This window comes from Microtus oregoni, unplaced genomic scaffold (genome assembly GCF_018167655.1).
Source record: "Microtus oregoni isolate MIOR12 unplaced genomic scaffold, Mior012 000043F_ref0000047, whole genome shotgun sequence".
NCBI classification, from domain to species: domain Eukaryota; kingdom Metazoa; phylum Chordata; class Mammalia; order Rodentia; family Cricetidae; genus Microtus; species Microtus oregoni.
The window spans coordinates 19,045,691-19,073,509 of record NW_024543210.1 but is presented as its reverse complement, the minus strand read 5'-3'; positions in this window follow the sequence as shown (position 1 = coordinate 19,073,509).

Below are 27,819 nucleotides of genomic sequence, written 5' to 3'. Positions count from 1 at the left end.
TTATTTCATTTTTCCCATGTCCTCATATTACTCGTCTGTGCTCCATAATTTTCAGCCTTTTTAAAAAGTATGTATTTATTGGAATTTGATTTTCAATTTTCAAAATCGTATTTTTTTTCAAATACATATCTGCTGTTACATTGTGGGTGTATTACACTGTCCCCGTGAAAATTTTAACTAAATTGTTCCAGTATAATAAAAACTTAGAAGTCAGAAATTGAGACCAAGACCTGACAAATTCAAAGAAGTAGGGAGTCAATTGGCTCACCCTTTCTCCACCTTTATCCCAATCCACAAACCCTAGGAATGCCCTAGAAATTTGCTTTCCTATCTTCTTGTCCTTTCAGCAAACCTCCTAAGTCCTCAAAGAATTCTTTGGTTAATCCCGGTCAGCCAATCGCTGACTCCATCCTTTGGATTAAAATACTTTATTGGCATGGTAGATTGGCTCTATGAACAGTCCTCTCACAGCGTCCCAGAATATGTGGCCCGACTTTCTTGCTTGTTCATACTTGTTTTGTGCTCTTTGCAGGTGGTTTCTCAGAGCAGTATGGAATGCTTCTAACATTTGAAGAACTTGCACATTAGCTCCATACACTTCAAAATCTGGAATCTAGTAATTTATCCACTACTGTTGTTTGATATGTTTATATGTTATTTGATATGTTTGATATGTTTAATATGTTTAATTCAAAGGGTATTTGGGTCTGTCAGGTGAATGTTTCATTTGACACTGTGTAAATAATGTTTTAATTTTATAACTTTAAAAATATGTTTTTTATTGAATTAGAACCACATCACTATCTCACTTTCTTTTTTTAAATTTATTTATTTATTAAAGATTTCTGACTCCTCCCTGCCACCGCCTCCCATTTCCCTCCCCCTCCCCCGATCAAGTCCCCCTCCCTCATCAGCTCGAAGAGCAATCAGGGTTCCCTGACCTGTGGAAGTCCAAGGACCACTCACCTCCATCCAGGTCTAGTAAAGTGAGCATCCAAACTGCCTAGACTCCCCCAAAGCCAGTACGTGCAGTAGGATCAAAAACCCATTGCCATTGTTCTCCTCCCTCCAGTCTCTACCAGATACCCATACTCTGATTCCTCCCTTATCCTCACACTCTCAAGTTGATATATATATATATATATATATCAACTTGAGAGTGTGAGGATAAGGGATATAGAGAGAGAGAGAGAGAGAGAGAGAGATAAATATAGATATATAGACATAGATACTTAGATGTATGTCACAAGTAAAACTTCAATTACTCATCAATTACTCAGTCTGTTTTTTGATATATATTTATATCATCTGTGGGAGAGGAAAATTTTCTTTCTCCCTTCAGTCATTACTTGCTTCTAGTTCAGTTATATGTCTATGGGTGGAACCACAAGAAGTGTTTCCTCTTCTCCAATAACGTGTCTATTGATATTGTCCCAGCTCTATTCTTGTTTATGCAGCTCTTTCTGGGAGGGGGAAATGATATTGTTATTATTTCTACAAATACAAGTAAAATTGTTTTTCATTTAACTAATAAACAAAATAGTAACATTATTTTTACATTATCTGTAAAACTACTCTGAAAATGATTTTAAGTTATTGTTTTCCATTATTCCACTCAATGTAAACTATGGTACTCCTAAAATTATTAATCCAGCTTTATAAGACAACAATTATTCTGCAAAAGTCTAACTATATGCTTTTAGTTTACCCTTGCTTTGAATTTTATTTATATCAAACTGGTTATTGCAGGGCAAAACAAGACAAATATCGTATTAGAATTATAGTCTGACCAAATAATAGAAACCCTCTTATTGTAGAGTGTAGCTTACAAACTGCTGTTCAGAAGTCAGTCCTTCACATGTTTGGAATTCTCCTTGTGATCCTCCGTCCTCAGTTCAGGAGTGGCAATTACTTCCTCTTATTTCAAATCCCTGAATATCTTGCCTCAAACTATCATGTGGTCCCTTAAACCCATCATACTTCTATAAGTAGCCCTCTATTAAAATATTTTGTATCATATTCAGTTGAAATAGTTTCCCAAGAAGACCTTGACTGAAGCCTATATTAAGAATCACCTATTGTGTTTGGGATGCAGCTAGTATTTCAAAAATATCTTGTACTTTTTTGTTTGCTTTACATTTCTTGATGTATTACGTATTCCATGTGTTCATATCAAAACAATAGAATGTAAAGTAATAAAAGCTAAAGGTTTTCTTATGTTTTGGCTGATTTCATTGTATACAGACATAAAGTTTTATACATTACCTGTTTCTGTATTTCATAAGATAAAACATCCTATGGTCCAGCCTCTGCTTACATGGGCTCTACTTATTTATAGCACAATTAGAGACTTATACCATAAAATGTGACAGACAACCAACAGAAAGTGAATTGAGGGGATTTAAATTAATCGTCTTTACAAATATTCTCTATAATCTTTAAAAGATCACACATACATTTCTATAGTTTGGTTGTGTCACATTCTTCTGTGAGACATAGGACTTTAATGAAATACTTTGTAATAGACAGATTAGGGTGACAAGAAATAGCTAAGGTTTGTAACCTGTTTTGTTTTGTTTCTTTGCTTTATCATTATAAATTATGCTGATTAAGCTAAACAGATATATACATAATCAGCTCCTTAATAAGCACATAAATAAATACAACCATAATCATCTTTATCGCAGAAATTCACTGAAAGTCCCCTTGTGGAATTCTCGGAAAAGGTCAAGAGAGAAATCCCTAGTATAACATACAACCAGGGAATAGAATTTCTTTCTTCTTTTTTTTTTAAATTTATTTATTTATTAAGGATTTCTGCCTCGTCCCCGCAACCGCTTCCCATTTCCCTCCCCCTCCCCCGATCAAGTCCCCCTCCCTCATCCGCTTAAAGCTTTGGAATAATATTTAAAAAACTGTGCATGTCAAATAATCCAAAAGTTTTCCCTTATCTCTCAGCAAAATGAGGAACACTCATGAGAAAAATAGAACTACCATTTGAACAAAGTCAGAAAGTATGTCCATGGCTGAGAGTGGACACTGGCCAGAGAGGTCACTGTGACAACTTTCTTTTAAGGGAGACTATTCTTGTTCCAAAATCTCTAGAACAGATAGGTTTTCGTGTGGTTTTTCTTTTCCAGGCAAGTGATCAAACTGTTTGCATCAACTTCTACCCCAGGGACCATGAATAGTATGTTCCTGTTTTTAACTTGAATGCTTCTCACTAAGAATGCACTTCACTAATGATTGCATAACCATACATCAATAGATTTCTGGTAAGTAAAAAGTGTCACAACTCCACTTGTATATCTTGAGGAGCAAAGCCCTGCTATGAACTTTTCACTGAGTCTGAAATGGTCCGGGAACAAGCACACCCACCTAGGCTTATTCACCACCTTCTGAAGATTTCCAAGTGTACAAAATTTGTCAAACCCAATGGGAAACATAGCATGGAAGCCAGGCTCATTGAGATCACACAGAAAGCGAATGATACAAACATGGAGAGAGAAGTGGGAATAATGAGGTGGGAAGCCTTGAATAATTAATGGCAGGTCCAAAGAAAGAACAGTACAGCTTTGGGTCAGTGTTTCCTTGGTTTCCTCTTTTGCAGCCTTCTGTTTCCGTGCTTTTCCCAAGCTTTTGCTCTGCTATTCTCACTGCAAGAGGTTTAGGGAAATATAATAAAATAATGAGTGCCTGAAGCACATTTAGCGTCCTTTTAAGTATGTACATTTAAGGAATCCATGAGTGTGACATAACATTTACAGCTCTCTCACCTTTCACTGCAGCCCATCAGGCCAGCAGAATGAAATACACTCAAGGAAAGTGCCGTGAGTACAGCCTAATAAATCTTAGACTCACAGACAGTTGAAACAGGAAGACCTGCAGAGCTCTGATGCAGGAGAGCCTAAGCCACTGGATAAATTGTTCCAAGAAGAACTCATCCTTGGGAAAATATATTATCCTTATGACAATAGCAAGGCCAATGTCCAAGGCAGTTACTGGCCGTGCAAATGCCAGGATCAAAAGTGAAATAGACCAGGTGACTGAGGGTAAAGAAATAGGTGCTCCTAGAAACATAAAGGAATAGAAAAGCAGGCATCTCTCCTCCCAGTCTTTGATCTGACTAAATTGGGGTTACCCAAATCCATGTCCAGATATATTCAAAAGATAACTCCTGACAATTTTCACCATAGTAGTTTAACAATGTATTCTAGCACAATTCAACCTGGAAGTCAAAGCAAGTCAAAACTAATACAAAATAGAAACATATATTAAAATTTCAAAATAGCAAGGTTTAGAAAGAAGTCAAAGAACAGAACACTTCACAGTCTTAAAATGGAATCATTCCACAAACAGTTTTTGAAAGGTCTTCTAATAAAATAGTGTACAAGACTGTGTTTCTCTTGCCTTCCTCCTATAATATATAGTGAGTTAGAAGTTGCTGCAGTTTTCTGTCTGCCTCAAAGGAAAGTCAAAAATCAAAACAACAGCAACCAACTGTTCTCATTTTACAGGTGGGGGTAGAGACTATTGAGGTGGCCAGGGAAGTGACTTCTAGTGACTAGTATGCTCAATGTTCACCTGCTTTCCTGAACTACTGCCATAGAATCTATACATTGCCAAATTGGGGAACTGTTAACCTTGTGATAAACTGAAAATTTGGCTTGATATTTTGATATTTCCATACCTCTGTAAAAAATGTCCACAAGGCAAGATGATTGTAGCTGCTTACTACTTTCTTAGTTGGATATTTTATTTGCACTCTTAAAAACTTGTAAACTATCACCAACATGTGACATACATATTTCATTTGAAACAAGGAAGTTATGTAACTTTGAAGATTGAATGATTGTAGCAGTGCCCTCTTATGAAGTCATGTACTCGACGATGCTACCTGTTTAACATCATAGTAATCTCAGTGGCATATTCATTATGGGCTTCTCACTTCCAAATCAACACTGCAAAGTTATTCAGTAAGGCATTTTTGTTCTTATAAATTTATTGGGCAGTAGGTAAAAGTGGCTACATATGTGCATGGGGTTGTGTTCTGAGGATAGAGCAGAGGGCTTTGGGCATGCTAGACAGTGTTCTACCACTGAGTTATATTACAAGTCCAAGTGACTTTTTAAATTACTTTCAAATCTAGATCTGCACATCGTGTGAAGTTCTCAAGAAATTAGTAAAACTGTTTTAATAATATAGCAGTGATTTCTATCCATTGAGGCTATTTATGAAATATAAAAATGAATAAGACAATGAGAATTTGATAACATCATAATAAATCTATTATTATACATATTTTATAAGCTTTTCTAGACATTCTTGGACATGACTATCCACATTTTAGTAGAATATAAGTTTTATACTCCACATTAACATTATATAGTGAACATTTTCAGTTGTGAAAAGTATTTTTTAAAGCTTATTTAATAACAATATAATAAACTGTTCTAGTGATGTAATTTAGTGAATAATCCCATTTTTAAAATACATTTTATTGTTTTCTTTTCCTTGTTATAACAAATAATACTGTGTGATAATATCAGGCATGAGAATGGATCACAAGATACACAATGAAACTCACTTTAAGAATTTTATTGCCGGGCGGTGATGGAGCACGCCTTTAATCCCAGCACTCGGGAGGCAGAGGCAGGCGGATCTCTGGGAGTTCGAGGCCAGCCTGGTCTACAAGACCTAGTTCCAGGACAGGAACCAAAAGCTACGGAGAAACCCTGTCTCAAAAAATCAAAAAAAAAACAAAAGAATTTTAGTAACAGAGGGCAGATGGGGGGGGCAGAGTAACACACAGGCCTGTCTGAAAACAGCTTGGTGAGAGAGGAGGTGTAGTGGCCATGTCTGCTTTTAAATGCCATCTAGCAGATGACATTTATGTAGATGGGGTTTATGTAGGTACATTAAGCATGATTATGTGATCACTCTGTGAGTAGATTATATAGGGCTTAAAGCTCTGGGGTGGCCAGGAAGTTTGCTTGTGCTGCCCTGGGACCCAGAAGGGCTATTGCGTGATGTGCTGAAGTATTCTGCCTGCTCTGAATATGATGGAAATAGCAACACTGTGCTGATCACCAATCAAATGAAACATGATCCATTGAGGAGATCTTTAATAATTTTAGGGGACTATGATTTGAGTATGACTGTGGGGGTTACTGTTTATACATAATTTCATGATTTTCCTGCTGTGAAGCAAAGTTGCTAACCAAAGCTATTGGCCAAGCAGTAATGTAATTAATACAGTTTCTGCATGATTCTTCAGGTCTCAGAAGCTGGGAAACAAAAGAGCAATCTCCGCCAACAAATACAGATTAGTAGGTAGTTATCTATAATAGTCAAACTTGTAATCATGTTAGTTAGGTTTTCTAGATATACAGTATACAGCTTTATATTTCAGATATATGGGTATTCTTCAAACCTTTCAAAGACTTACAGACGATGGCATAAAAATGTTAACTTTTTGTTAACTTCAGACTTTTCACAACGAGACACATCTTTTTCTGGCAGCACCAATTATTTCAAGCAGATTGCAGGCAGGCATTGAGGAGAGTTCTTATGGAATTTGATGGCCATTTGGGCAAGAAACTGCTCTTGCCTGGTATTCAGTATGAACTGGACATACAGTTCCCAGAGAAAACTGACTGCTAAACTTGTCCAATGAAGGTGAGACAGTCCTTCAGGGTTCCTGCTTCATGCCAGACATTCTGCAGGATACAAAAGAAAGTAACTGACAGAATTCCTATACAGGCAAAGGAGTCATTTAAATTTCCCGCTTCATGGAAAAGTCTACCAGATACTATGGGCCTGTAGGCCAAAGATGGATGCTCCAAATTTACAGAAGAACTTTGGGTGACTGTCCAGGCAGCAAGATCTTTTTGTCAATTCTAAAGTTTGGAAGATGCTTACAATGTACTTCATGTTTATTTAGGTAAAACTATATCCTTTTGGGGGTTTTGATGGAGTTGAAAGCATAATAGTTTTAGTCATAGTTTTTCTTAGTTATGTTAAAGGATAAATAAGTCATAAAACATTAGACTTACAGAGATAGGATAGATGGTAGAGTATTTTTCTTAATTTGCCAAATGCAAATGAATTAAATACTGTAGCTTGCTTGATAAATGTCTTGTATGTGTAATTTTACTATGTTAAAGTTTAAATCTTTCTTTTTATTTAGACAAAAAAGGGAAGATGGTGGGGCAATTCCTTATGTATATGTACTGCTTTTTTTGGCTAATGAATAAAGCTGTTTTGGCCAAAGGCTTAGCAGCGTAAAGCCTGGCAGGAAATCTGAACAAAGATATACATAGAGAGTAGACAGAGTCAGAGACACACGATGTAGCTTCCATAGGAGAAAGATGTTTGAATGCCAGAACCTTATATGTAGTCCACAGCCTCATGATGACGTACAGATTAATAGAAATGGGCTAATTTAAGATATACGATATAAGAGTTAGCTATTGGCCAAGCAGTGTTGCAATTAATATAGTTTCTGTATTATTTTTGAGGTCTGGGAGGTCAGGAAATGAAAGAACAGTCTCTGTCTACAGTTGCTTTCTTAATTACTTAGACAGGTTTATCTTTCTATCCTCATCAGATTTTTTTTAGGATTAAATTCCACATTCATACTTTGTCTTTTTCCTTAAATATTTTTACCAATCACAATTTAAAATGAGTAGATAATCATAAATTGTTATAGTATATTGAATTTCAAGACTAACATACTCAGTTACATAGAGCATATGTGTGTGCTTGTATCTTTATGTATACATACATGCTTCAATAGCTCACAAAAACACTTTTAAATAAATCAAATTCATTACTATACTAAGCACAATATTTCAGTCATCATTAAAAGTATAATTGTATATATGATGGGAATAGCTAACATTTTTGACTGATTTCAATCTATAATGGAGTTGGACTTTGTTAAAAAGATATAACTATTTTAGTCTGGGTTTAAAATATAAACATTAAGCCGGGCGGTGGTGGCGCACTCCTTTAATCCCAGCACTCGGAAGGCAGAGGCAGGCGGATCTCTGTGAGTTCGAGGCCAGCCTGGTCTACAAGAGCTAGTTCCAGGACAGGAACCAAAAGCTATGGAGAAACCCTGTCTCGAAAAATGAATATATATATATATATATATATATATATATATATATATACATTAAAATGAACCCTTTAGATTAGTAGATGTTATAATGATCAAAAAGGAGCAAACATTGACACAATGAAGGAGCAATGTGTAGTATCAGTCAAAAATGGATCAATGAAAGCACAGAGTAACACAGTGCAAAATCATTTTCAGTATTTAGCAAGACAAAAAAGGTTGTATTCTTTGATTCAGTATTCTGCCATCTATATGCCTACTCTAAAGAACATAAGCATATACACAAGTGTCACAATGGGAATGTTCAAGGATAGATAATTCAATAAGAGAAAAATGAAATGTTATGTATTTGCATGCCCACACTTACAAATTATAGCACTGTATTACAGTTAAGGCATTTGAGATGTGTTATTTGTTAAATTATGATGGTGAGAAGTGATATACATTTTTACAAGGGCAATATTGTTATTGTAATTTATATACTACACCAAAATGCACATTAGGGATTCCTGTAATTGTGAGAGAACAAAATAAATGAGAAAATTTTCCTTTGCCTCTTTGACATCTACCTAGGTAGAAATAGCCTTCAAACTATCATATATGATAAATACTGGATAATGGCAATATGGATGTATCTTGGTATAGTCTTTCTATTTTTTTCAGTGTGTGTGTGTGTGTGTGTGTGTGTGTGTGTCTGTGTGTGTGTGTGCGCACACACATGCAGGCCATATATGTGCTTCTTGTAAGTGCATGTGAAGACCAGAGGTTGACTTCTACTCCTCTTTAAATATTTGCAAAAGAGTCTCTCACTAACCCTGGAGATGATCAATTAGGTTAGTCTGTCTGACCACCAAGCTCCAAGAACTTGCCTGTCTTTAACATTCTCTTCCCATTTCTGAGGCACCTGTGCTCTGTGCTCATGTGCACAAACCCAGACAGAGAGACAAGCCATGTACACATAATAAATAAATAAAATTATAGAAATTGATCTGCCTCCCATCCTTGAAAGATCTGTAGTAACTCTGTCCCATCCCCATTTAATACCATTTCAACTACCTTGTCTTTGTACTTATTGACTTCCTGCCACTTTGTAAACACTGTGGAAGCAGAAATCACATCATTTTTTTTATATCTTAACTAAAGCCCTAAGTTTGTAGATCTGTTTATAACAAAATTAATATACCATGTGTGGGATGACTGCATACATGAATGCACAACAGAGCAACTGCTAGTGAGAATCTAAATTAATTCTTATTAGAGCAATAGAAGTAGAAGCTACTTCAAAGCCTTGCTGACTTCTAAAGACTTCAAGCACAGCTTTGTTTCCCTTGTTCTCAAATATATATTTCAATACCAGAATGGAAAAGAGTCACTTTTTTTGTTTTCTCCTTCTCCTTGAAATCATCCTTCTTTGTCTTATGAAGCATATTTCTAAATTCTCTCTCTCTCTCTCTCTCTCTCTCTCTCTTTCTCTCTCTTTCTCTCTCTCTCTTTCTCAAGATTATTATTGGTGTTTTATACCTGTTTGCTGAAGTGAAATTTTATTGAATCTTAAGATCACTCTTTCCATGACCTATGAAATATACATCACTGTATCTAGTTCATCTTCAGTTTTTTTTTATACTTTTCCTTTTTTCCCCAATAAATATACCTAGTTAGATTATGCCCTGTTGGAGGGAAGGTGCTTGTTGGTTCCTGGCCGCCCAGCTAGCTTAGACCTGAAATAATCACACAGAAACTGTATTATATAAATCACTGCTTGGCCCATTAGCTCTAGCTAATTAATGGCTAACTCTTACATATTAATTTAACCCATCTCCATTGATCTGTCTATCATCACGTGGTAGTGGCTTACCAGCAAAGTTTCAGCAAGTCTGACTCTGGCAGCTGCTCCATAGCTTCTTCTGACTCTGCCCTTCTTTCTTCCAGCATTCAGCATAGCTTTCCCTGCCTATCTAAATTCTGCCTTGCTATAGGTCTGAAGGAGTTTCTTTATTCATTAATGGTAATCACAGCACACAGAGGGGACTACCACATCAAATCCCAGTAAAATGTAGCAATAGCCAAACCTCTTTCTATTGTTTCCCTTTGCAAATTGTTTTATCCTTTTATCTATGCACAGACACATTTCTCAAATAATCTATCACTAGTAAATCTTCATTTATTCTCACTCACTCTTCCATCTCTTACACTTTGGATAATATCTTTTACTCTGCTCTTGAAAATCCACAGCCATTTATTCATTGCCACCAAATTCACTCATTATGCTAAAAACTTACATAGAATCCACTTAAAAATTTAAGTCCAACCCTCACCATTCTAAACTATCTTTGGAAATGAGAAGTTGGAATGTGTATCTGTACATTGGAAGGCCAGATGCTCCTGTCTACAAAATCTTGCTCAATTCTGTCGATAAAGCAATACTCTGAACTGTAAAGTGGCAAGATCTGGAAGAAACATAGCTTTTTCCCGTAGGCAATACACTAATGCTCTTATTTTGGTGTAAGTAGTCATCTCAGAATTGCTGCTGGAAGCTCAAATGTTATTCTTGTTTTCATGGACTCTGGCTATCTACTAGAAAATCATTTTTAATGACAGAAATCTCTGCTTTGAGCTCTTTGCTGAAGAGAAACGTGAATCTTCCTTTTACCTGATTGAACTTTATAGAGAGACACATCTTACATTCACAGTTGCCATCTCCCGAGAATTTTCTTAGACATTCTTGTTGCTTTTCATGTTTGCTAAAATTTTCTTCTTGATTTTACAACATTTCTGGATTCCCTTTTCATTCTACTTCTTAATCCTCATGACATCCTTTTTCACCAGTTCCTTCCCTTCCACTTATCGTGGGTGGATCACATAATCTTCTGTTCAGATTTTCTTACTATCTATACTTTCCCCATGATATTCCCTGACCTATTTGGTTAAATTAAATTTCTGAAAATTTTACTTTAGGCCACTTCCTTCTGCTGAATCTTGATACCAGTTCTTAAATATTTTTCTAAGAAGACTTCAAAAGTTATGAAGTTTCAACTTCTTTGCCAGACTTTCTTAGTTGCTTCTGGGCTTGTTCTTTTGATTAATGACCTTTTTTGTTTGTTTGTTTTTGAGAAGTTATCTTTGTAGCTTTGGTGCCTGTCTTGGAACTAGCTCTTTTAGACCAGGTTGTCCTCAAACTCACTGAAATCCACTTGCTTCTGCCTCCCAAGTGCTAGGATTAAAGGCATGCACCACCACTGCCCGGCTTGATTAATGATCTTGACATCTCCTTTATTCTGGTTTCATACCATTTATCTCCCAACTTTACCTGTAGATACCTCTTATTTTTGGTTTATTTTGTCTTGTCAATGCATATTGACTCTGCCTCCTTCTTAACATTTACAGTTCACTTCAACTTGTTACCTTTTGTGTTAAATAGTTTTATTGCCTCCAATCATTTTTATCAAAACTAACTTCTGATCATGTAACTACCATACTCAAATTTTCACAAAGCAACATAACAATGGTGCAAAAAAGAATTTTATGTTCTTTGTCTAGAATTTAATATCTTCTATATTATGAAATCAATGTTATATAGCAGTTTATTTGCATTGTATATTTAAATAACATGCTATTTACCTTGGTTCTAAGATTTGCCATTTAGCAATCTAATCAGAAGCACACATTTTTCCTTTGTTCTGAGTGATAATCTCACTCATATTTCTTTAACTATTGAGGCAATCATTGACACAAGACTTCCACAGAATTAGCCCATAAGCATTTTGACATGGATTGGGTAGGGATTCAGAGGCCCTATTACTTCCTGAATGTACTAGTCTCAGTTAATGATTGTTGATGGGGTGAAATTTTTTTTTTCAGTAGTGTAAACACTGATAAGTTTCACTTGGTCCAGTAAATGGCTTCCTATGCATCCTTAAGCAAAAAACTTTAATTAAACTTTATGGGTCACAGACAAAAGAGAGAGGAAATTGTTAAGAAGAAAGCTTTTTGCAGGCAAAGATATGTATGAGAAAAGAAATAATAGGTGAAAATGACATAAATTCATTACATAAATACGTAAATATGTCTAGCTTAAAAATATTCAAGATCATTTTCAATGTGAAACTATCTTAGCACCTATTCAACCTTAGTAAAAATTCCTTGCACATTGGCTACAATGCAGATGTAATATATTCCTCTTCCTTTAGAAAGTCCTTTTACTCATTTGTGTAAACACATGCATTTTCTTGCATATTCTTGACAGTCTGTGAGAATCCAAAGCTGGAAACTAACAGGTTTTACCTTTCCCCTTCAAGCTGTAAACAATATTAGGATAATTTCGTTACTCCAAAATGCACTGCATCAGATTGCACAAATCCCACCTGCCAATCACCATATAGTTGCACCACTACCTCCTTGCTGTTCTTTGGAAATTTAAGGCAGCCACCTTGCTTGCTTTTGCTGTGTACTACCCCCAAAATGTCAGAACATTCCTTTCTAAAATATAAGAGAAGCAAGTTCTTCTGGGCTTTCTTTAAATGTTGCTAACTTATAAAACTTGTCTCAGTTATATAATTATAGTATTTATACCCCTTAATTGTTGATTTTCTTCATTATGATATTGCACTTATTAACTTATATCAGATACTTTATTTATAGTGTTTATATTTCATTGTATGCCTATGTCATTAGAAAATAAGTTTCTTTAGATATCATATTTTTGCCTCCCATTGATGAATTCAAAGTCAGCAATAGGTTGAGCTCAGATGAGTTAATACAGAGTGGTCATTTTAAAATAAAAGTCCCTGTTCAAGTTCTTATCGGGGGTTTTGATGAGTCGTGTGGCATTATGAGTATGTAGAGTAATGATTAAGTGATTATTGCTTTCTCTTGCCACATTAATTTCTGGTTCTCACAGACACAGACTCTTTTCTGTAATTGGAGTTGCTGCTCCTGCTTGCCTTGCATCTCTTGAAAGAAATAGAAACAGGGAGCTGACTTTTCAGAATTCTGATAAAAAATGCATTGCTCCATGGTTGAGTGCACTTAATTTTCTTATATATTAGAAGGTAATGCTTGCATCCCACATGAAGGCAGAACCATATGCCAGGAAGTTATATATCCTGAGAGAAAGTTAGCTAGAGTCACAAGTTAGTTGCATTAAAGAGGCTGAGTTATCAAACACTTATAATAAAAATATGTTGAATATATTTAAAAAATAACAATGTTATATCTTCACTGTGAGAGCATCTGTCATAATAAAGGTTTTAATGTTAATTAAAGTTAGGCACAACATCAGCTATAGTTCATTATTTTTATTGATGATGATTGTTAGATTCATAATACTTCATACTCAAGTTTATGATTTTTCATATGTGGATATGGAATCTATGCCGGATGTGTGGAAGATGAAGAGATAGAAACTTTATGTTGTTCCAGAATAGAAGATTCAATATTTTTTTTGGCATGAATCTGTTATAAATAGAGCAGTAGAGAGAGAGAAAACAAAAAAAAAACAATAAAGAATGAAGACCTGCGTTCTGAAAGGCAATATAAGTGGCACACACATCCACCAGTGATCAAAATCCTGCCACTCCCTCCTACATGTTATTCTGGGGACCAAGCCTTTAATACATGGACTTCTGGGGACACCCCAAATAGGAACTGTAACATTTCTTTCCTATATTGTATGAGGCAATGGTTAAGTTGAAGCTGGATAGGGTTAAGGCAGTTGGGCAGAGATTAATAAAATTATGAAAATATTTGTACTAACTGCTTTCTTACTAATATCTCACAAAGCCCTCTTCTTTGCATTCTGTCTTTAAGTAACAAAGTATCAATCTAAGATTTGTTTTTACCATGGGTTGTATTGGATTTTTAATGACACAACAAATTGCCTAAAAACCAATTTAAAGAGGAAAATGCAAATTTTGGTTCACATCTGCAGAGATGTGTAGCCACAGTTATTCAGCTTCATCTGTTTTGGCCTGTGTAGTGGCACAACATCATGACAGAGGGGTCCTGATGAAATAATTCTACGGATCCCATGGCAGCTGAGAAACGTAGAGAAGATGGGCGTTGACACAGATTTTCTCTTCTGAGGTGTTTGCGGTCAGTCTCCTCCTAGCAACCTCAATCCCCAACTCTACAACCCACCAACAATAATATCAATTCATAAATGTACTATGGGTTAGTCTACTGGCTAGGCCACTTTCATACTTTCCAGACTAAGCTTTTGATACAGAACATTTGATAGAAGACTTCCATATCCAAGGATAATATTGAATGGCTAAAAGATGATTCTTCTTCTCTCTAAAAGCTGAACAGTTTTCCAATAAACAGTGCTTATGTCTGTTCTGGAAAAATTTCTTTCAATTTCTGATACCTTGTTGAGTCGATTGGAAAGACGTAGTCAGCATGACAAAATTAAACTGCTTTATTCTTTGTAATTTATATTATTTGAAAGCAGTCCTAGATTCCATTTTTTTAGGAGTAACCATAGGCTTTAGGGAAATTTTTTACCTTTAGATAAGCAGAGAGAAAACAAGAAAAGGAGGGGACACTATTGACACACACTCTAGGAGCAGTAGCAAAGAATGTTCTGGAGTAGCTCCCTAAATCTCAAATACTAGAGTCCTGTCAGTTTCATGGATGTGAATGGCAACATGCAGACAAGCTAAAGGCAAAAAGCTGCTCTCTACTTTAGCACCAGAATTATCTTACCCAGGGCAAGAGAGCATTGAAATATGGGTAGATATATTGTCTCAATTACCTCAAATAAGACTTTGTTTCATAGTGTTCATGTTTCTGCAAATGTTGTTAGAGAGAAATAAAAATTCTAGGAGCAGAAGAAATAGGGACAGTGAACAAACATGCCCTCAGTCAAAAAAGATTCCTATTAGACATTTTGATTAAAGATGTAATAAGCAGGTAGTGAAATTGGAGAATTCTCAGATCTATGACCAACAGTTCATAGGACTGCAGGGCACGTATTTATGAAGTAATATACCAAAGCGTTGCTAGGTGTCCCCCGTGCTAACTGAAGGGAGCCGTATTCTTATTGCTGCACCGCAGAACTTTAAAGAGTATGAACGTGGTGCCAATGAGATAGCTAGGAGTAATGGTACAGGCTGAGTTGCAGGAGCTCAATCCTTCCATCCCCAGAGTGGCAGGAGAGAAACTACTTGGGAGCTATCATTCACACACTGTCTTCCTTCTATGACACGAGGACCTGCACATGTGCACATGTACACACCCTCACACTGAATTTAATGGATGTGAATATATTAAAATAGCTACTGTTTCTAAGGCTCAGGGAACAATGCAAAAGAGGGGCTGAAAGAATGTAAGAGCCAGATATTAAGCAAGTTTGCTTTGAGACTGTATCTTCTAGTACTATCAGGATCTACACCCATAGAGTGTCACCAACATGACGGCCTATGCATGAGCTGAACAAGGACACCAACAGACATGCTGAAGTGGATGGAGGAAAGAGCATGAGGCTTTACCTCTACAAAAGGACCTACATGCAAAGAAAGAATGCTGAGAGTGGGAGATAAAATCTCTCCAGGGAAGAGCACACATGGATTAGTTATCCAGTAACACATAGTCAGCCCTGAAAGTATACATACTACAGTAATGTTATAAACACTTATAAGGTTATAACATTTGATATATGTGTGTGTTCCTAAATATTGCATATATACTGTATATGCACAAATTCCTGAATATATAAATTCTTAATATATAATTCCTAAATATAAATACATAAGCAAACATATATGTATAATAAGCACACAAACAGTTACATATGCATTCCTATATACATATTTATACATACATATATAATATTTATGTACACACATATATGAAAATACATATGCATACCTACAATAACAATTAATGAAAGAAGAGGCTATCAATTGAAAAGAGAGCAAGGAAATATATTGGAGGATTTAAAACAGGAAAGAGAGAAAATGTAATTACATTATCTCAAAATATAAAAGAAGTAATACAAATTAAGTTAAAAAGACATATTTGTATCTGTCTTCTTATTCCAATTTTCTTATTTGCATACTCAAAATAAAACACGATCTCTACAACAAAAAATTAGATGATAGACATAAAATAAATGCAAGATTGAATTTTAAGTGTTCTGATAGCCAGGATGGGAAAAGTGAGATTAAGTACCCAGATCTCCACAAGAAAATAAAAATTTTAAGAATATGATATGTAGGGTTTATAGAGAGACATGTAGAGTCTTGGATTATCCAAGTTCCTTAGTGATGTAATTGGCATATGTAAATTTAAAATTTAAGGTGTTGGTTCAAATGAAATAACCATGATATGATTGCATTACAAAGTATAATGAATTTGGGTATTCTGGCACTGCCCTGTGGTTTCAATGTCAACTTCAGATACTCAGGGAGTTTGAAGCCAGGTATATGATACCCTGTCTCTTACAGACTAAAAGAATAATTAAAAGAATGCAAAACACACAGTTCAACATACTATGTGGAAAGCATTTCTCTACTGATCTGAAAAATCTCACCAGAAATAAGAATAATATTTTGAAACAAAGAAGACAGGACTTTCTTAGGCTGATATATTATAAAGATATGACAGAATATGACTTCCTCAAGGTACCGATATTTCATTGCAAATCCTTACTTCAGCTAGAGAATCTATATTAATGAGAAGCAGGAATTTATTTTGCTGGTTTGTGTATTCTGATAAGAATGCCATTTCTAAGCAGTTTTAATATTTCATTTGTTTTCCAGCACATGTGAAGTAGTTGATTTATTAATTTTATTAGCAAGGCTTTCACCAGTTGATACCAACCAACTTAGCTTTAAAGAACTGACTGGGGAAATTTTATTAGAACCAAAATATTGCTACCTCTACATTCTTTGCAGATCACCCCTCTCCCCCCAAAATAGCTCCTTAAAAAGTTAATCTAAATATTAGTCCATAGAAATTATCACAATGTTACAACAATTAAAAATAACACTGTTGGGGACTGCCCTGGGATCTGAGGAGAAAGAATGGTTCAACCCAGTGCCACTATAGACTGAGCAGAACAAGGAGACTCACAGACAAGCCTGAAGTAGTCCACCCTGGACCCTGAGGAGAAAACATGGGCTGCCTAGTGTCTTGTGGCGCCAGGCAGATGGCGCTATTATAGTGAGCAAATATATGGTGTGGTATAGGAGAGAGAGAGAGAGAAAGAGAGAGAGAGAGAGAGAGAGAGAGAGAGAGAGAGAGAGGAGAGAGAGAGAGAGAGAGAGAGAGAGAGAGAAACCCAATGGTTCATGGCCTGTGGAGAGAGGCGTAACTGAAGAGATGAAAGCAGTGAGCAACAGGCTGAAATGGGTGGCTTGATTGTCACTCGGGGCTATGGTGATGTCTGGCACTGGACTGTTGCTGGGGCCCATGTCTGGGTTCATGGCCCTGATAAACCAGTGGTCTGTGTTGATGTCTTTGCTCCTGAAACCACAGGCCAGTAGGATAGGGCTGTACCGAGTTGTCCCTACCCCCTCATTGACTGCAACACTAGCGAGAACTGGTCCTGCCCCTCACTGTCTGAAGCAGTCAGGAGAGAGGATCCCAGACCACCTCACCTGAGTAACATATTGGGAGTTGATCTTGTTGCAGGGGCAAGGGAGAGCTGGCCCTGAGGGCATGGGGAATGTAGGTCGTGCCTGCCATGTGATATAAGAAAGATGCCTCCCTCAAAGCTCACTACCTGCAAAAGGTAGGATACCTGATCCAACCCTTCCAGTGTCAACTGCTGCATGCAGGAGAACAAGCCCTGTGCCTCGCCTGGGAACTACAGTAGAGTGGACCTAATAAACAGCGGTATGTGTGAGCCAGAACTAAGGGCATGAGAGTGACATAGACGGTACCAACTCTCTCATCTACTATGTGGTAATGGGGGTGAGGAAAAGATTCTCACTAACTACAGCTGGTGAGGGAGCTGACCCCTCCCCTTTACCAGCTACCACACTCGGGATAGCCAATCCTGCACTGTCTAGGCAGCACATTAGAACTGACCCTGTTGATGGGAGGCAGGGCTGAGCAGGCTGGAGAATGCTCACTGTGAGAGATCTGGCCACACTCCTAATCTGCCATATGAGGGCATGGATAGGGGAGAGGTGGCTTTGACCCAGCCTTTCTATGCCTGAAATGAGTGGGAGAGCTGGCCCTGAAGTCATAAGTGTAGAGGAGCTGCTTTTGTCTTTCACCAGCTGCAATGCTCCAGAGAGTGGTCCTTGAACCTTGTCTGGGCAAGACAGTAGAGCTGTCACTGAAGATGTTGGTGTTGGAGAGCCAATCCTGAGGAGGTGAAAGAAGGAGAACTGGCCCCACCCTCGCTTATTGCTACAAGGAACAAACCAGCCAGGCAACGCTGGAGAGCTCTCCCTGGTGGTAAGGACAGGGGAGAGCTGGAGGATGACCTGCAATTACCCAGGCCCACAACCAGGATTATGAGTTGGCCCATCTCAATATTCACCCCATCTATTATCTTCTGGAGCACGTGAAGGGGCCAGTCCTACAGAACCAAAACTACAGGATCTCCACATCACAGAGCAACAGTGAGCTATCCAAGAGAAGTCCCAGTGAGGGCCGAGCATCATTAGTGTAGAACAAACTAGAGGTTTGGAACTAGATCAATGGCCCTTTAGAATGAATACTTGCAAGTAAAACTATATGGACAAGGGGGTTTACTGCATGACTCACTGAATTGCGTTACTACTTCCACGATGAGACTGATTCTTTTCTTTTTTTTTTCTCTTAAACTTTATTTTCTTTTATTGGTGGTGTGGTTCTAATGTCCGAGGGTAGATTTGAAGAGATATAGAGATAAAAGGGATCGAGATGCATGATGTGAAAGACGCAAAGAATAAATAAAAAGAAAGTGAAAAACAGATCACACAGTTGATTAAACAGCTAAAACTCATCATTATTCCCAGTCCCTTAAACTTCCACACCCCCCCCCACACACACACAAAAGTTGATCTATTCCAGTTTAATGTAGTGACTAAACTCTATTGGTTATAAAGGTCTCAGCCTGATACACATTAACTCTTTGGTGGTAACATAGTCTATATTATTTATATAAAAGAATTCAGCATCTCCAATTATCAGACAGCTGAACAAAGTTGTCTGTTTCTAGCCTTTTAAATTTCAAAGTCTAAGCTTTAGATGGCAGTTCCTCTCCACAGAACTCTTCATTATACATAAAGTTATAGCACACTTGGAAATGAATCAGAATTGATCTTTGTTGTAGAGTATCCTTCTGTATATGTGTTGCTTTTATTGGTTGATGAATAAAGCTCTTTGGGTCAATGGCTTAGCAGAGCAAAGTCAGGCAGTAATCTGAACAGAGATATATAGAGACAGTAGGTGGAGTCAACGAGAAACCATGTAGCTGTTGAAGGAGAAAGACCCCTGCTGAAACCTTACCGGTAGGCCACAGCCTCGTGGTGATACACAGATTAATAGAAATTGGTTAATTTAAGTTATATGAATTAGCCACAAATATGTTTGAACCATTAACCAAACATATAATTAGTATAGTTTCTGTGTGATTATTTGGGTTTGGGCAGCTAAGAAATGAAAGAAAAGTCTTTCAGTTCTTACAGATCTTTATCTGCTTTCAATAAGTAAAATAAGATTTATGTTAAGCTGTTGGATACAAGTTGTCATTCCTGATAAGAAATGTATCACACAATGCACAATGGTGAGGTAATTTTTGCCTCCCAGGACATCATTTACATATTTTATATTATGATTTTGTTTGCATATAAAGCAATGAAAAGAGAAAAGTTAGCATCCCATAAGAAAGAGTACAATTCAGAAAGACACTGCATAAATATATTTTGTTGTATCAATGTATTTTGTATGTACCAAGTCATAGGATGAGAGTCAGGAAACGAATCTAAAAAGAAAGTGTTCTATGATGGTTCTGTGAATGTACAGAACCATCCATGTCATCTTCATCTTAAAACATGTTGTGATAAAAATCAACAAGCAGTTTATTTGAGGAAAAGTAAATAATAGTTCCCCTCTTCAGAAAATGACCAGTTTCTGGAAAGTTGTAGATCAATTAACAAGATAATTGCTGCTTTGCAGTACTGAAGTTTCTAATACAAATTAAGAAGACAAAAAAATTAAAGATTATGAAGCAGATGTCAGACACAGATTATATTTTAGAGTATCTTGGGTTTAATTTACATTCCTGAGACAAAGGGTGTAGGTAAGAAAAATTCCAAAATGTAAGAATATATAAACAATTCTCCTCAAATCCTATTCTGGATAAAAAAAATAAGAACTTCAGGCAACTAGTGACTGCTGAAAGGGGAAGAATTACTCTCCCAGCTTTGAGAACACTAATTGACTTTCCAATTCAAAGTGATCATTTCAGTACCAAAACCATATACACGTATACACAAATAGCACCAAACAGATTTAGCATTGTGTGTGAGTGTCTGTGTGTGTATCAGAAATAAAGGTCATCAGTTTGAAAGGTAGTGGTGGGGGTAAAGGAGGTGTTAGAGGGAAGTAAGAAGAATATATTTAATTAAATGTTAATTAAAATAACTAATTTTAAATAAACACAAACATATAAATACCAAAGTATCGAATCACAATTATATTGTCAGTTTATTTTGAATTTATTACAGTCTTAACTCAGATAAGTTAAAATTATCTACAGCCTAACTTACCTAAGAATTTTACCTTGATCCTTCCTTCTACTCCTCTACCCTTCTCTCTTTCAGCTCTCTTTTACCTGTTCAGTCCATCTAACTCTGATAGCACAGGTACCACAAAGTCTCTCTTAGATTAATATCTTACACTGTATCCCATTAAACAGCTGCTGTCGATTGTTTAATGCTATTCTGTTTCGAACAAGTCCTAAGGTAACAAGTGACTTTGCAACTAAGTCAGTTTGTGTTACTGATTCTTTCACTAAATTCATCTCTGTTACTGTAACTATGATCTTTTCTGGGCCTCTTTAACATTATTTGTGGTCTATTTTTTTTTTCTTTTTAGATTGCTTTTGTTAACTCCCAATGGTAATTCTGTCCCAGCTCAGAGTCTGTTTGCTATTTTAGGTAAAACATGTCCTTCTGTTCCCTGCTGGGATTCATAATTGTTACTTGGCAGATGAATTATGGCAGGCCTAATCATTACTCTGAATTTTCCACAACTCCAATTAGCAAAATGCAGCAATTCATAGTTTGCCTCTCAAGCAAATTCGAGACCAACCATCCACAAGTTTTTAAGGCTGTAGTGAGCTCATTGTAATTACAGTTTTCCATAATTATAAGCAATTTCTATCTATGAAAGGCTTAATAATACTATGACATGATTCTTAATCCTCTGTGATAGATGAAACCATTGCTTCTGAAGAAGAAGTGACCAAATTCAGTAAATATTTGCATGAGATTAGTGGAAGGGATTCCTAATCTTCTGGGCAAAGTTATGTTATTCAAGGAGAATAAAATGAGAAAGGTCTAAAACCACTAAAAGCCTTTGCAAACAACATCTTAATGAAAAGTGACTAAATAAACAAGAGTAAGATGGTAAAGGGTCATTGGCATTATTTTTCTATTCTGTTATACTCACTGCTTCCAATGTGGGTAAGCACACATGATACATACTCAGATTATCCTGGCTATTTTACAGTCGTGGTTTATTTTGTTTGTTTGGCTAGTTTAATGCTCGTGTATCAGGTGTTTTCCTCACTCCTTTCTTCTCCATCTGATGTCAAAATGATCTGGTAGCTGATAGAGGAACAGAAGGAGAAAGCAAGAAATTTAATGGACTCCTTCACTGACTATTGACTGATGAGAATGTAACTGCCTACACAAACTCCTTGAAAACATTGTCTTTAGGAACCCAGTGCCAAAATGCTAATATCTGCCTTGTGGGGATCTCGAAAGAACATTGAAAAAAATATTTGTGAAGCTCAGGAAGAACAGTTAGGTGTTGGTTTGTTTCTTTTTTTTCTGAAATTTATTGTTAGTTTCAAAAAGATGTATTTTTTATTTACTTACTTATTTACTTATCTGTTTGTTTATCTATCATCTATCTATCTATCTATCTATCTATCTATCTATCTATCTATTTCTGGTTATTCTAGACAGGGTTTCACTGTAGCTTTAAAGGCTGTCCTGGAACTAGCTCTTGCAAACCAAAATGAGTTCGAACTCACAGAGATCCATCTGCCCCTGCCTCCCAAGTGCTAGGATTAAAGGCGTGTGCCACCACCATCCAGTTTATTAGGTAAGTATTTATTAACATCTTTGGGTCGTTGCTATTCTACTTGATAATGCATGTTTTTTTTTCAGTAGTTATGAAATAAAGCAACTGTGTGAAGGAGACTCCCAAATAGTGGGGCTTCCTCCCAGACACCAGATTAGACCCAAATCACACTAAACGTTTGTATTCCAGGAAGGATCCTTTATTAAGTTGAAAGAAAAATTAAAGTGGCTGCTTTCTGACTCAGGCAGAAAAGAATAGCAAATGTTCTCGCAGGTGTAATTTTTAAGAGGAGAATAAGGCTAGGTCTGTGTTAGAATGGGCTAGAATGTGGTGGCGAAAAATAAAACAGTGAAAAGGGGAGTAGGGGAAGAGGAGAAGGGAAAGAAGAAAGGAGTATTGTCCCAGAGTGACAAAGGACAGCCTCTGGATAGAGAGGATACAGATGGGTCAAATCGGTAAGTAAAGACTTATAACGGTAAAGGGGGAACCCTATGTTAATTAAATGAATTAAAGGGGGTTTTTAATAGCCGGACTTTGGTAGTCAGCCTTAGTAGGAGGAAGTGGTCAAATATGAAAACAGACCTTGGTGGTTAGCTTTAGGAATGTAATCTGAAGGTTTTTTTTTAGCAAAGCAGATGAAATGGGGGGAAAGGGCAAGTACTGGCAGTGCCAGGCTTGAGCTAGCCAGAGTCCCTTCACTGTGAGTTTTTCTATTTATGGAAGCAGCACAATATTTAATTTGCCAACCATGATGAGGTTTAGTACTAACCTGGGGATTAACCTTGTTTAACCTTTCACTAGCATGAAAAGAACAGAGTGTAATCACTTGGTATTTTTCCATTCTATGCTAAAAGGCATGTGTGCGCACACGCACACACAGACACACACACACAAACATGTCAATGGGCTATGCATAAAAACCTAGCAAGTTTTGAATACAGAAATATCAATATTAAAAGTTTTATGAAAAAGCATGCTTATTATAGTCAAAATAATTTTGGAGAACACCAAAGTCTAAGCACTGAGTATTGGCAAGAAAGGAGACATCCAGCACCCCTGATTTGAGTCCCCAAACAGAGGCACACATATACAGTCAACAGATATCTTGGCAGACAGAGAGACAACATAATGGAATAAAAGAATCATTTTGTCAGTGGTACTGGAACAAATAGAGCTCTGTTAGGAACAAAGGAAAACAATAACAAAACCTAACAGACCATAGATCGCAGACCCCACACAAAAATCAGTGAAAGATTGATTATAATCCTAAATGTAAAATGCAAACCTATAAAGCTACAAGTACTTTACATTTAAAACTCAGGAAAAAAATCTAGAAGGTGGAGTTTGTTGGTTACTTTTAGATACAAGAATAAAGTCATGATGCATGAGAGAAATAATCGTTATGGTAGATTTTATTAAAGTATCTTTCCCCAGGCTAAGCCAATCCTAAAATTAACCTCTTTATGATATGTAGTTTTGTGCAGAAATTACTGTAAGAATAAAACCTCAGATACCTTGAAAAAAGTGTAAGACCTTTGATTCCAGAATGAATGAAAATGTGAGGAGAATGAGAAGAAAAGTCATAGACTGGGAATAGTGTTGTACAAGATGTATTGAACAGAGGATTATTTTTGAAAATACATCAATGATGTTTATTGCTCAACATTGAAAAATTAAGCATTCAATCAAAACTTCAAAATACATAAATAAATGGTTAAAAAAAAGTAGAGCTGATAAGCAAGCCTGTTCACAGAGGTTAGACATCATATGTCAACAGAGAAAGGCAAATTGAAACAGTGTGATGTTACGGATACATCTTATTGTGTGGAAGTTCAAGACATTACCTCCCCCAAAGCTGGCAAGGGTGTATGGCAGAAGGAACACTCCTTTAGTGCTGACAGTACCACGTTTTCTGGTATACCACTTATAATTAGTACTTGGCATTTTCTCAAATAAATTGAAAGTTGGTATCTCTGCAAAACCTGTTTAAGACATACAGAGCTATTTTAATCATAATTTCCAGATCTTGAAAGGATGACGAGTTGATAAGTCATGAGGGGATGTTAGAGATGATAAGTCATTAGGTGACTAAGTGAAAGAAAAGATTAAACATGGTATAATGTTGAAAAGACAAAAATTGTAGAGATAATAAAATGATCAGTTATAGGTAGATGCTTTAAGGGGAAAGAGATAAATAGTTGGTTTACAACATTTATTTGGCATGCTCAAGCTAGTCTACATGATACTATATGTATGTTAATATATTTTTGTAAAAATCCTTAGAATATTCAATACCAGCATGAACTGTAGGTTTGGGGAAAAAGCCTATGAATATATTTGTGATTATTTCAGTAAGTGTACCACTCTATCATGTTATGTTGACAGCTAGGGTTTTATATTTAGCCAAGCACACTATGAGAGCTCTGCACTTTTAACTGAATTATTCTATAAAGATAAAATTGTACTAAAAATAAATGCTATTGAACATTTTCATGCCATGGTTATAGTAGGGAAGGTTGTAAGTTTAAAGAAGTATAGTGATGGGCCAGGACAATTAATCCCCATATATGAATTGCTATGGCCAACTTTGTATGCTGTTTATGCAGGAATGCATGTCTTCAGGTTATTAAGTAGTTATCCCCAAATTAGTTAAAATAAGCAGAATAAGTCAGGATAAACAGAATGGAATGTCATATTAATAATTGTTCAAGTGTAAAATATAAGCGAATAAATATGTTACACATTTTATTCTCATTTCCTATTAGCTATTGTGTGGTTGCCTGATTGTACAGACTTACTGATAACCTGACTAAAGAATCTTTCTGTAACATTATGCCATACAGTGTTTGACAGTTTATACACATTGCTTCAGTTAATCTTTGATAAAATATATGTTGTACAGCAAGGCTTTTACCGTACTGGTGTGAAAATAATAGCTTTAAGTGACATCTTCCTGTTTTCACTAATTCAGTTGTGCTATTAATTTAAATTTTCTTAATCTTTCTGAAATGCAGGCAAGTGCCACTCCCCATAATTTTGGTGTACAATGTGGTACCAAGGCATAATAGATATTCAGAATATATTTTTATAAATAATTGATTCCTTCCATACATATTTTTAGTGGTTTTAGTTAATAATTACTGGAGTTGATGGTTTAAAATTCCCCAAAGACAAACTATTCATTAAAGAAAGAGTTGATAGTTTGGGAGCTGTGTCACCTTTCCATGACAGCAACTCGCCATTGGTAGACTTGAGTGGCTAATTAATTACAAGAATTTATACCTTTTAATTTATAGCTCTTATAAACTAAATTTGTGATTATTTCAGTAAGTGTACCACTCTATCATGTTATTTTGACATATAATTTAGTATGGATTTGCATATTGTAGTAGATTGTATATATTATGTCTCTGCTATTATATAAAGCATGTATTGTTTATCTGTGGATTCCTCATTGACAGATTATTTATTTGTTTGTTTGTTTGTTTGTTTATTTGTTTATTTATTTGATTTTCGAGACAGAGTTTCTCTGTAGCTTTTGGTTCCTGTCCTGGAACTAGCTCTTGTAGACCAGGCTGGTCTCGAACTCACAGAGATCTGCCTCCCTCTGCCTCCCAAGTGCTGGGATTAAAGGCATGCGCCACCACTGCCCGGCTCCTCATTGACAGATTTAACCAAATATGGACACAATATAAAAGAAATTGTCATGATTATGCAAAACATCTATATATCTTCCTCTTTTTGGATATTTCCTATGTAATGTAGTACGGAACTGTATATTGTGTTAGCTATTTAGGTCTCGTTTGACATATACAGGAGGAAGTAGGTAGGTTAAATATAGATATTATAACATTTTATATGAGACAGTTTAACAACCACATTTTATTGTCTGAGGGATTCTGGAAACAAACCTTCATGAATTCAAAAGAATGATTATACTTATAAACTCTTTGCTATCCAGAAGGCAGGTACGATTCTATAATGATCCTGAGAATAAATACACTCTTGTAGGAGGAGGAGAACCAAAATGATTGAGGAAAACAATGTTGCTGCTAATGAGACTGATTCTTGTCTCCAATCTCAAGGTTACTACATGGAGATTCATAAAACACAATAATAATGAGAATAAATGTCCTTGGAATGCTTCCTACTAAACATTTATCTTGAGTATATAATATCCCAAGCACTGTTCATGGACTTCTTTCTCATTTTCACAGTCCATAAATAGATTCTGTGACTTAAGAGCAGAGGGACTCAGCAGCACATCTAACTTCATATATCACTAATAAACGCTGTGTTTCTGGGAAGAATTCTTTATTTCCTCATCAGTTACTGAGTAAATCTTCTTAATGGTCTCAAGATTTGCACTGAAGATTGTTGAGAGAAATGTTATATCTCTGAGCTTTCATTTTGCTTCTCCAAGCAACAGGCATTATGCTATGTTAAGCATTTTATAATTTAATTTCATAATTTCCATATATTCAATGCATGTCTTAAACACACTACAAAAATAGAGAATAAAATGGCAACCAAGGATCTGTGGAAGGAAGTAGAAAAGAAGACACATGTGGATAAATACCATGCCAGGAACATTAAATCCCTTACTACGAACAAAGTTTTCTGTTAACACCCCTCTCAGTGAGCAAGCGTCCAACATGCAGACAACAATAAAAGTCCAGGGGATGTCTCTTTGCCTCATTTTCTTTCTTCAGCTGCCATTTCTTAATTGCTCATCCTAACACCATTTCAAGTGTCCAATATTTCTCATCCATTACAAATGAACAACTGATATTTTTTTTAAAAAAAGACAATGTTTAGAAGGAAAGTTAAGTGCTGGAAACTCTATGAGGTTACTTGCCAATTATTTATGATAGTCTTGGGACAAAAGAACAAAGGAGTTAATTTTTTCCTGGATAGAAATGTGTGAGCTTAGCTCTGTCAGGTCAGGAGCTCCTGACTTAAATTCAAGATATTGTCTGATAACAGAAATGAAGGCCAAGTACCCACAGAATGAAAATCAAGAGAAATGCCACCTCTCAAAGGAAAAAAAAATGTCTTTTTTCCATTCAGCTGATTACTAGAACTTTGGCCCTTACATGTTGGAAAATAAATTTCTAATAATCTTGTGTGTCAGTTCATCTCTCTAGGTTCTTAATTCGCTTCATGTGCCTAATTCTTTGTCTCTAACTTTTATTTAAAAATAAATATCATGTGAAGGGTGCTCCCTCAGGCTACAACAGAAAACAAGCTATAGTAGCTCCTGCCCCATGCCCATGCCCCCTGTGGATCCCACAGACCATCCCTCATTGACCACTCTTCTCTCCCATTACTGTCCCAGTGATGACAACCTCTGCTCAACCACAGGCCAAGTCTACCAGAATACCAGGTAGGCTGCCCTTGAGCATGACTTTCTCCACTCTCTCTGTTCTCCCATAACCAATCCTCAA